Genomic DNA, 12,623 nt, shown 5'->3' with positions numbered 1-12,623 from the left:
CACGTGTACTCGCTATAACGACAACAACATTATTATAACAACACTAATGTAAAAACGACCAAACTTTCACAATACTCACCATATGTTGCTCTACATACTCAGTAACACCAAAATTCAAACATTTCTCTCATATCTTATGTGAGAGTGACAGTATTATCTCCCCTGTTTGGCAGCTTCTCTAGAAAGAAGTGCAGTATATGCATCTGCACTCAAGTGCCATCTAGGACATGGTGTTTTTTAAGAGTGGAGTACATAGGAACTTGATACTAAGTAATCAGTGTAAACAGTGGGTACCCTACAAGTACAGAGAGTGATTTTTGGCAGACTGACAAGAATTCAGGTCTTGAGAATTGTTACCAATATGAGCATCCATAAATGATGCCCATGAACTGCTCAGACAACTTACATTCTGTTATCACTGATATCTTATCACAGATGGAACTGGTTGTGATAAGATAATATTACATAATGTGAGAAAGGGGTTGGAGAACTGTCAATTCTGATAGAGAACAGAAAGTCAGGGGTTGTCATACAAAACCTAGATATCTCTTCTTTTTTTTGTTTTTGAACATCTCAAATAAGGTGAAAAGCTGCTTAGTGTAAGGGTCCATGAAGAAGAGAAAATTTAAAAAATGAAAGGAATGACTTTACTTTAGACTTGAAGAAGTTCAGGTCATAAGAAGTGGGGGGAAAACAATGAGATAAAAGAAAGTCCCAAAGTCTAGCAGTTCAAGGTAAAAAGCTTCAAGTGTTGAAAGAGTTCTTTATTCATGGAAGCACAACAGCATTTGGATGAAGATGGTGTGAGTTTTGATGCAGGTGAGATGGCAGAAAGTGATCTGGAACTAAGAGAGAAAGTTCATTATAACACTTCCTGTGATAGTAACAATAGAAAAAAACCAAGGCTGGTGAGATCATGTCAATGTGACAAGGGTTGCAGAGTTGAAGCAAGAGAGGGACCAATCAAATTAGAGACTCGTTACTGAACTTGTTTGACGAGATCCAAATGACAAGATGGTGCGCCTGCCCAAATATGACATCATTCCATACAAGAATGGATTGTGGACTTGTAAAAATACAAAATAGCTTTGGATTTTAGGTTGACCTTTGTTTGACCAAATAGTGACCCAACAATATGGGAAGCAGACCTACCAGTTGATTGTATGTAGGCTCCTCAAGAAACATCAGAAGAGAAATTAAGAGCAAGCAGTTTCAAAGGAGACTTTTCCTCAAGTGGTTTCACTGTTTTACATGTGATGCCTTGGATCTATAACTTCTGAAGATGGGAGGAGGAAGATAGGGATCCTGCTTCCTAAAGACAGGAGTTTGCTGTTGCCAAGGGTTGAAAGTTACTAGCCACTTCTTTCCCCATTTCTTAACAGGCTGCAGCTGCACCTCAAGATTAGCTGCAAATCCCAACCATTTTAAAGGGAGAAGGATTACCAGGGAATTTAGAATAAAGAATATTGTTGCCGTAGCAGAGAAACAGATTATCTCATGGATTAATGAGGAGTATGATACAGCATCGTTGTGAGTGGTTGACTTTGAATGAAGACCTGCAGCCATGCAAAGATGTGATCTGTTGGACATCTAAATTGCTAGATCAGCAACAAGTTGGTTAGATGTCTGAGATATTCTTTGTCAGCCTCAGACCCCCATCCTTTTTTTTTTTTTTTTTTTTGTCTGAAATTTCTTCAAATTTAATGTATTTGTGGACCATTGATCAGTCGATAACTTTTAGGTCATCTTTTCTGGCATGATTTGTTAGAGTTTTGCATATATATATACATTGCCAGTGGATGGAAATGGGAGTGGAGATAAGTAGGTATATTTTCATCTGCAAGATATAATATAATAGACTTGTTGGTAGTGGTGGTGGTGGTGGTGGTGGTGGTGAGCAAATCTAAAAAGAAAAGGAAAAGGGGATTATTGCAAAAACTATTTCTGATCTCTGGTTTAAGTTAAGTTGCTTATTTGTTTTTGAACTTTAACCCTTTTTATATTAGCTTGTCTGAGACCACCCTTGCTCTTTAAAATCTTTCATCTAAATTCCATGTTAATTTGTTCCAAACACCAGTTTGCTAATGGCACTGTTAATTCTTTTCAAAATGTATGGAAATTAACGCAGTATATTTCAACACAAATATGGCAGTGGAAAGTTGAACACAATACAGGGTATTTTTGTCTACTAATTGCTGGGATAATGTCAGTTAATGAAAGTTTTTTTTTTAACTCACTGTGTTCCATGTAAGAAACACCATGGTGTTTCTGTTCTGCAACTAGAAATGCTACTCCAAAGTGTTTTCCTTCAGTCGTATCACAACAATCAATGATGATGATAACGATCTACAAATTCGTATTGCTATCATCATTTAACATCTGCTTTCAAGGCTGGTATGGGTCAGACAGTTTGACAGAAGCTGGCAAGCCAGAGAGTTGCACCAGGCTCAGGTTGTCTGTTTAGGCATGGTTTCTATGACTGGATGCCCTTTCTAATGCCAGCTGCTTTACAGAGTATATTGGATGTTTTCTATGTACAACCAGCACCAGTGCTTTTTTATGTGGCATCAACACTGACAGGGTCACCAGGCAACTTGCAAGACAAAAACGCCTTGACTGAGAGTAGGGAGAGGGGGAGTAGTATTGAGGTGGGGGGGGGGAGACTTTGTGCCAGTTAAGAGATTAAAGGTAAAGAGGGACAAGGATAGGTATATATATATAGGTATATATATATATATATCATCATCATTGTTTAACGTCCGCTTTCCATGGGTTGGACGATTTGACTGAGGACTGGCGAACCAGATGGCTGCACCAGAATCCAATCTGATCTGGCAGAGTTTCTACAGCTGGATGCCCATCTTAATGCCAACCACTCTGAGAGTGTAGTGAGTACTTTTACGTGCCACTGGCACGAGGGCCAGTCAGGCGGTACTGGCAACGGCCACGCTCAAATGGTACTTTTTATGTGCCACCTGCACAGGAGCCAGTCCAGCAGCACTGGTAATGACCTCGCTCAAATGTTTTTTCACGTGCTATTGATTAGAGAGCAAACATCAAATTTGAGTCAACAACTTTATATAACACCATGCTTCCATACATTTGATCATATATAAATATTACCATAGCCTTCAACATATAAAAGGAATACATATAAAAAGACAGAGGGTAAAAGATATATACTCTTTACTCTTTTACTTGTTTCAGTCATTTGACTGCGGCCATGCTGGAGCACCGCCTTTAGTCAAGCAAATCGACCCCGGGACTTATTCTTTGTAAGCCCAGTACTTATTCTATCGGTCTCTTTTGCCGAACCGCTAAGTGATGGGGACGTAAGCACACCAGAATCGGTTGTCAAGCAATGCTAGGGGGACAATCACAAACACACACACACACACACACACACACACACACACATATATATATATATATATATATATATATATATATATATATATATACATATATACGACAGGCTTCTTTCAGTTTCCGTCTACCAAATCCACTCACAAGGCATTGGTCAGCCCGGGGCTATAGCAGAAGACACTTGCCCAAGGTGCCACGCAGTGGGACTGAACCTGGAACCATGTGGTTGGTTACCAAGCTACTTACTACACAGCCACTCCTGCGCCTATAGGCACATAAAGATACAAATATATAGAACAGCCTATCAAGAAAAGGTATATTCAATCGACTAAAAATAAGTAATCAGCATGAATTACTAAAGTGTGTCAGGTGACTAAAAAAATCAACCCAAAAAGTTTTTACTCCCCTCAATTAAAAATATGTCAAAATAGTTCATTTCATAAAAACCATGGTAGGTTGAAGTCCAAGGAGCGTAAGAGAATTCCACAAAATCAAGTCAAAACACATCTATGGCCATTTCAGGTCATGGTCCGATTACAAGTTAAAGTGCATCTTGGCAATGATGAACAGGAATCTCCACAATTAGTCATTCACAAGAGTTACAAAATGGTTGCAGAACCTAATTTCAAGATAATAACCTATAGCAGGACCAGTCCAACATTTTCTAACACACACATAAGAAAAGAAAAGATTATTCTATTTTATGGTGAAACATGTAGGTGGCTACTAATCATAGGAATTTTTACTATCCGGTTTCAAAACCCAGTAAACAAACTAAATATTATTTACCATATCTAGCTTTAATTCTATATCATCATCATCATCATCGTTTAGCGTCCGCTTTCCATGCTAGCATGGGTTGGACGGTTCAACTGGGGTCTGGGAAGCCAGAAGGCTGCACCAGGCCCAGTCTGATCTGGCAATGTTTCTACGGCTGGATGCCCTTCCTAACGCCAACCACTCCATGAGTGTAGTGGGTGCTTTTTACGTGCCACTGGCACAGGTGCCAGACGAGTCTGGCAAACGGCCACGATTGGATGGTGCTTTTTACGTGCCACCGGCACGAGGCCAGTCGGGGTCGCGCTGGGGGCGGCCACGTTCGGATGGTTCTCTTACGTGCCACCGGCACTGGTATCTCAGCTGCAATTTCCATTGATCGATTTCGATTCTGATTCTCACTTGCCTCAACAGGTCTTCACAAGTAGAGTTTTGTGTCCCAAGAAGGGAAGGTATGCATAGAAGGGCAGAAAAGTAGAAGAAAACTTATGGTTGCAGAAAGGGGTCACCTCTGTAAATTTATTTAATGTTTTAGGCCCAAAGGACCTAAGGATGACAAGAGATACCTTTATGCACTTGTTAATATTAATCTTTTTGTCCCTATAAAAAGAAGCAAAAATTATTTCTTGTCACACACACACACACACACACACACATATCATTTGGTAGACATAGATATTTAAATAGGTAGATATAAGTATTTCTTCTTAGGCATAGACACAGCTGTATGGTAAGAAGCTTGCTTCCCAATCACATGGTTCTGGTTTCAGTCTTAATGCATGGCACCTTGGGTAAGTGCCATCTACTATAGTCCCAAGCCAACCAAAGCCTTATGAGTGGATTTGGTAGATGGAAACTGAAAGAAGCCTATTATGTGTGTATTTATTCCCACCACCACCACCACCACCTCTTGTCAACTGGTGTTGGTGTGCTTACATCTCTGTAACTTAGCAGCTTGGCAAAAAAGACTGATAGAATAAGTGCTGGGTTTTATATATATATATATATATATATATATATATCATCATCATCATCATCATCATCATTTAGCGTCCGCTTTCCATGCTAGCATGGGTTGGACGGGTCAACTGGGGTCTGTGAAGCTGGAAGGCTTCGTCAGGCCCAGTCAGATCTGGCAGTGTTTCTACGGCTGGATGCCCTTCCTAACGCCAACCACTCCGCGAGTGTAGTGGGTGTATTTTACGTGCCACCTGCACAGGTGCCAGACAGAGCTGGCGAACGGCCATGAACAGATGGTGCTTTTACGTGTCACCGGCACGGGGCCAGGCGATGCTGGCAACGGACACGAACGGATGGTGCTTTTACGTGCCACCAACACGGTTGCCAGACAGAGCTGGCAAACGGCCATGAACGGACGGTGCTTTTACGTGTCACCGGCATGGGGGCCAGCCGAGGCTGGCAACGGACACGCACGGATGGTGCTTTTACGTGCCACCAACACGGGGCCAGACAGAGCTGGCAAACGGCCACGAACGGACGGTGCTTTTATGTGTCACTGGCACGGGGCCAGGCGAGGCTGGCAACGAACATGAACGGATGGTGCTTTTACGTGCCACCGACACGGGGGCCAGGCAGAGCTGGCAAACGGCCATGAGTGAATGGTGCTTTTACGTATCACTGGCACGGGTGCCAGACGAGGCTGACAGCGGACACGAACGGATGGGTCACTTAACCCCTGCTTTCTGATATATGATTTGATTTTGATTGTTCTCACTGGTCTTGCCGGGTCTTCTCACGCACAGCATACTTCCATAGGTCTCTGGTCATTTCCTTGGTGAGACCTAGAGTTCGAAGGTCGTGCTTCACCACCTCGACCCAGGTTTTCCTGGGTCTACCTCTTCCACAGGACCCCTCAAATGCCAGGGTGTAGCACTTTTTCACACACCTATCTTCATCCATTCTCACCACATGACCATACCAGCGCAATCGTCTCTCTTGCACACAACATCTGATGCCTCTTAGGTCCAACTTTTCTATACAATTGCAGCGTGGAAGGTGTTTATAAGCCATTTAAGAAACACACAAAAGCCGTTCGATTCACTTCAACATTTAAGTTTAATTTGTCAGTGAACAGGTCGCGGATTTTAGCGCCGAAAATATTTTGACAAATTAAACTTAAATGTTGAAGTGAATCGAACGGCTTTTGTGTGTTTCTTAAATGGCTTATAAACACCTTCCACGCTGCAATTGTTTTCGTTTCAGCACACGATCTCAGATCAAATTACTTGCTATGCGAGTACATCTCCGTAATATATATATATATATATCATTCAACTACTACCGTAGTTGAATAATATTCTTAATAATATTACTCACATGCAGCATCTTTCAGAGCTTCTTGCTGACTCAGTTCTTAACCAAATTGAAAACTCTTAACATTTTTGAAGAGGGCTGGTCCCTTACTAGATTTTGGCATAAAAAAAATTGAGATTTAATCCAGTAGAAAAAAGTTTACAGTAAAATTTGTAGCAACATCATAGGAGACTAAGTACCACCACCAATCAAGTTTAGATCTAAATAACTTTATTTTAAAAGCAAAATATATTTATCTTAGCTTCAATGATAGAAGAAAGCATGAAGAATTTCATAGTTTTGGTCCCATGCAACAAAAATTTTTGTATTGCTACTTCTGCCTTAGTGAAGGCAGAGATATTGTTTTCAGTCATGTTAGTTAGTTTGTTTGTCTGTGGACAAGATATCTCAAGAACTGCTGGATGGATTTGGATGAAACTTTCAGGGATGTTTGGCCTCATGACTTGCACTATCTGAATAGATTTTGGGATCAATCTGGTACTGGGCAAGGATTCTGGATTATTTTTCCTGTTCTTTTACTTAATTTTTGAGAGTGGTTCAGGTTCATCTTTAGTATTATCATTTGTGAGAGCAGTAGAGTTTATTTCAGATATTCTCGTTTTAAAAATCATCTCTGGCTAATCGTTGAGAGGACGTTGGCGTTGCCTTGGCAGAGGTTTGTGCTTTCTGAGTGCTCTTATTCTATTTATTGTACTAACTAATTATGTACTACTATTATTTTTTATAACCTATTTTCAAATTTCTATTTATCAATGAATTATTTAAAAAAATAATTTTTGCTCTTCAAAAAAATTTAGAGTTATTTTTAATAGAAGTAACAAGTAATAACAAATAGAAGTAATAACTTGTAATAAAATTTTTAGTTTTAATAAAAGCTAATATTTTCTAAATCTAAATATTTTATTTGAAATTTTATCCTCAGCTGCAATATTTTAAGTAAAAAATTTCTCGTTCTGTACTTTACCAGACGTAATAAGTTGTCCTCAACTTTTCCAGGTTTATAATCGTAACAATATTCTTTCTCTTGCTCACATTTTCCCATGTAACACACACACACACATTTATATGAATATGTGTGTGTGTGCGTGTGTATGCATGCATATATGTGTGTCTGTGAGTTTGGTGATGCAAACAGAAAAACCCAAACTCAAAACATGAGTACATATATATATATATATATATATATATATAGGCGCAGGAGCGGCTATATAGGCACAGGAGTGGCTGTGTGGTAAGTAGCTTGCTAACCAACCACATGGTTCTGGGTTCAGTCCCACTGCGTGGCATCTTGGGCAAGTGTTTTCTGCTATAGCCCCGGGCCGACCAAAGTCTTGTGAGTGGATTTGGTAGACGGAAACTGAAAGAAGCCTGTCGTATATGTGTATATATATGTATGTGTGTGTATGTGTTTGTGTTTGTCTCCCTAGCATTGCTTGACAACCGATGCTGGTGTGTTTACGTCCCCGTCACTTAGCGGTTCGGCAAAAGAGACCGATAGAATAAGTACTGGGCTTACAAAGAATAAGTCTCGGGGTCGATTTGCTCGACTAAAGGCGGTGCTCCAGCATGGCCGCAGTCAAATGACTGAAACAAGTAAAAGAGTAAAGAGTATACATACATATATATATACATATACACACATACATACATATACATATATATATATATTAATATTTAGCAGAAGAAATAGTGACCGAAGGGCTAAGAGTTTCGTGCATTTGCACTTCTGTACATCTTTTATGTCACAGTGCCTAGCAACACAGTGTTCAATACAAGGAGTGGGGGTTTATTATCATGTAATCCTATATATAAGAATATATATATATATATACTCACACACACACATGCATTCACACACAAAAAAAAACACAAAAAACAAATAGCTGAGGCAATATATTAACATGAAATTGTATATCTGCAGACACACATGTGTTTTTGAGATCTCTTGACATCATCGTCTGCAAAATGAATAAAAAGAAAAAAAAGGAAATTCTGCTATTTGTGTTTATTTATTCTATTTATATGTAGCTTGGCTTCTAATATGCTGTTGTTCGGGCAAGGGTGAAGTTGTAGTTTTATATATATCATCATCATCATCATCGTTTAACGTCCATTTTCCGTGCTAGCATGGGTTGGGACGGTTCGACCGGGGTCTGGGAAGCCAGGGGCTGCACCAGGCTCCAGTCTGATCTGGCAGAGTTTCTACAGCTGGATGCCCTTCCTAACGCCAACCACTCCGTGAGTGTAGTGGATGCTTTTTATGTGCCACCTGCACAGGTGCTAGGGGGGTCCGGCATCGGCCACGATCGGTTGGAGCTTTTAACGTGCCATCGGCACGGAAGCCAGCCAAGGCGGCGCTGGCAACGGCCACGTTCGGATGGTGCTTTTTATGTGCCACCGGCACAGTATTTATGTGTGCATGTTTGTATACATATATATATATACATGCAAATATATGCATGTGTAGGTGTGGTTGTGTAGTTGTTGAGTTGTTCATTTCCCAATCACATAGTTTCAGGTTCAGTCCCACTGCAATGCCCCTTCTGCGTGCATATTCTACTATAGCCTCTGGCTCACAAAAGACCTTCTGAGTGGATTTTGGGGATGGCAGCTAAAAGAAGCTCATTGTGTGTGTGTGTATGCGTGCGCATGCGTGTGTGTGTGTATGTGCATGTGTATGTTTGTGTTTGTGTGTATGTATATATATATAGACACATATATATACATACATACACACACACATATATACATACACACATATATATATACATATACACACATACATACATATACATATATATATACATATACACACATACATACATATATATATATATTATATATATATATATATATATATATATATATATACATATACACTTTATGTATGCATGTATGTATGAATATATAGATATGTGTGCATTTATATATATATATATATATATATATATATATATATATATATAAGAATATTTTGCGTAATGAGATAAAAAAAACTCAAAGCTGTATAGATATTAGAGCCTTTATAGATAGAAGGTCTTACACCTGTTTCTAGGATATTAATTTATAATATCCCTTCATTGGAGATGGTGTGAGAGGAAAAATTAAGTCATAGTTTCGATGTGATGCAAATAGAGAGTGAGGTGGAGGAAAGAAAATAGATGTAAGATGTGTATGGCTATTGAGTTCATAAATCCGTTTTATAGGCATAATGGAATATATGTGTAATATTCCAATATCCTTTGATTGGAATAATACACATATATACCATTATGCCTATAAAACGGACTTACGAATTCATTAACCATACAGATATTACATCTGTTTTCTTTCCTCCACCTCACTCTCTATTTGTATCACATCGAAACTATGACTTAATTTTTCTTCTCACACCGTCTCCAATGAAGGGATATTATAAATTAATATCCTAGAAACAGGTGTAAGACCTTGTATCTATAAAGGCTCTAATATCTATACAGCCTTGGTTTTTTTTATCTTATTATGCAAAACATTCATATATACACACGCTGACATAGAACCAACGTTGAACCCTTTATTCGCAATATTACTGAATCTGGAACTTAACTATTGTCTGTCTATAACACTTATTCAGCATTACCTGAAACCTTTGGGTCTCAATGACACCATTATCTATTATAACTTCAACTCTCTCTATATATATTTTATGTATGCATGCATGTATGAATATATATATATATGTGTGTGTGTGTATTTATATATATATATTTGTATATGTATTTATATATATGTGTGTGTATATATATATATCATCGTTTAGCATCTGTTTTCCATGCTAGCATATATATATATATATATATATATATGTATGTGCGAACAGCTATGCTACATGGCAGTGAATCATGGGCTGTGCCTGCAGAGGACATACAAAGGCTTGAAAGAAATGAATCTGGAATGCTTTACTACATTTGGCACCCTCCTACAGAAAGTTTGTCTTTTAGGGACAGCAAGGATTATGATAAGGGTTCTAAGCACCTGAAAGACTAATGGAAACTTGTGGATACCTGAGGTTACCGGCAGTAACCTTAATATCCACATAAATCCTACCAGGAACAAGACCAAACATGAGTCAAACCAAAAATAAAAGCAACAACTATAATTATAATAAGTAATATTCTAAACAATTAACTATTTTTGTAATACTTTAGCTTAATTAAATTGTTAGTTTCTAATTTATTTCTAAATCATTAACAAGTCATTCCTTTTATGACATACTAACCTTAAATATATTGTGTATTTGCAGGGTGATTAAATCTATTGAAAGCAGAAATGGAAAATAATAAATCAAATGGAATCAATGAGAGTTATTTGACAATTAAAAAAGAAAGAAAGAAATTAACTGGTGTAGTAATAATAGATCTAATTGCTTTTCTTTGACCATCATCATCCTCATCATTATTTAACATCTTCCTTCCCTGCTGGCATGAGTTGGATGGTTTGAGAGGAGCTGGCAAAGTCAGAAGACTGCAATGAGCTCTGCTGTCTGCTTTGGTATGGTTTCTACGGTTGGATGCCCATCCTTCCATGCCAACCACTTTACCAAGTGTACTGAGTGCTTAATTATGAGGGCACCAGCACCAGGGAGGAGGTCAGCAATTAACTTGCAAGACAAGATTCCTAAACTGGGAGAAGGAGGAGTGATAATATTGAGGGAGGTCACTCTGTGTCAAGTGGTGAGGGGGGAGAAGTATGAATAGAGGGAAAGAAACAGGTGTCTTGCTATAGGAGAGATACCCCAGAGAGAGAGAGAGAAGTTGGTGAAGAAAAATGGGGGCACACTTCAGTTACAAAATAAGTGATGTGGAAGCAAGGATTGAATAGGGTGAGTGGGTGTGTAACTTTCTGAGACTAATTGAACATGCAAACACAGACATACATTTATATAACGAATGTGCAAACACACACATACTCACAGACACATACACACACATATACAAAATGTGTAAGTTATGGTGGTGGTATAAAATGTCCTTTACTATGTCGTACATAATGAACATGCAAACACACACAATTGCACTCAGACACATACATACTCATATACAAAATGTGACATTGTCATCATCATAGTGGTTGTATAAAATGTCCTTTACTATAGTTGACTCTAGAAAGATTATTTTAGATACAATGTTATATTGTTTTAATCGAAATGAAAATAAAAATTACGTGTTGACACTCCTGGGGTCTAATACTATTACCTTGTAAAATTTGATTTGATTTGGTCAAGTCATTTGGGAATGCATTGGGAACAGACAGACAAAGAATTTTATATGTATAGAGACTAGCAAATAGAGAGGTTGGCAGTTTAAATGATTTTAATAGCCCCAGATTATATCTGTAGCTGTGACACTCCTCTTTTCAAATAACTCACTCTGCCAAGTTGTAAACATTTCTGTATTGGAACAATTCACTGCTGGAAGTAGAAGCAGCAATTTCAGTTTAGTGTGGTTAACAAGTTCCATTCCTTCTGTGGGTTACGGGCTAGGGTTTGGGTAGGGGAAGGCTCTACGGTGTCAACTCACTCTTAACATATTACATTAAGATGACTTCTCCAACAAAACAGTTTCTACAAACCTTAAGGTTTATGAAACTAGCAAGTTTTGATTGACAACCATGTCTACGGCAACAATTTGTTGTGACATCATTATTGAAGGAGGAACCATTTTTCTATATAAAAGTGTTTAGGTCCTCTCTTGTCATCTAGATTTTCTATCATAAATCATCTGTTTTGACTCGGTTATCAGTATATTAACACCTGAGAAAATGTTGAACTTTCAAAAATCCCATTTATTGTTATTTATGGTTTACATCATATCTTAAGCCTTTTTACTTGATTTCTTTTGGCTTAAAAAACTTTTTTTTGTTGGCTTCATTTTTCTGCAGCTATATGACGTGGTATCAAAAGGTTCCCAGACTAGTTATGCTTAATAAAAAACAACTTATTTACTTAAGTTTTAACCTCATCTCCTTCGAAGTAGTCTAGTCACCTTGCACAGCAATACACCAGTCCCAGTGTTACTGCCACTTTTGGAATTCATCCTGAAAGTTGTTTTCTGTGATTCGAGGATCTCTGCAATTCGCTCTTCATTTCAACAACAGTGTGAAAACGG

General features: G+C 38.4%; 1 protein-coding gene across 1 annotated transcript in view; it reads left to right on the top strand.

The window, feature by feature from the left end:
• The window catches only part of LOC115212812 (histone-lysine N-methyltransferase SETMAR-like), a 127,279-nt gene extending 116,353 nt beyond the window's left edge, over window positions 1–10,926 (top strand). Inside the window, exon 3 of the transcript XR_003881765.2 lies at window positions 10,760–10,926. The gene's annotated coding sequence lies outside the window, so the exon portion shown is untranslated. The remainder of the gene's footprint in view (window positions 1–10,759) is intronic.
• Window positions 10,927–12,623: the final 1,697 nt, after the last annotated feature.

This window comes from Octopus sinensis, linkage group LG6, assembly GCF_006345805.1.
Source record: "Octopus sinensis linkage group LG6, ASM634580v1, whole genome shotgun sequence".
Lineage (NCBI taxonomy): Eukaryota > Metazoa > Mollusca > Cephalopoda > Octopoda > Octopodidae > Octopus > Octopus sinensis.
This window is presented reverse-complemented; position numbering and strand designations above follow the sequence as displayed.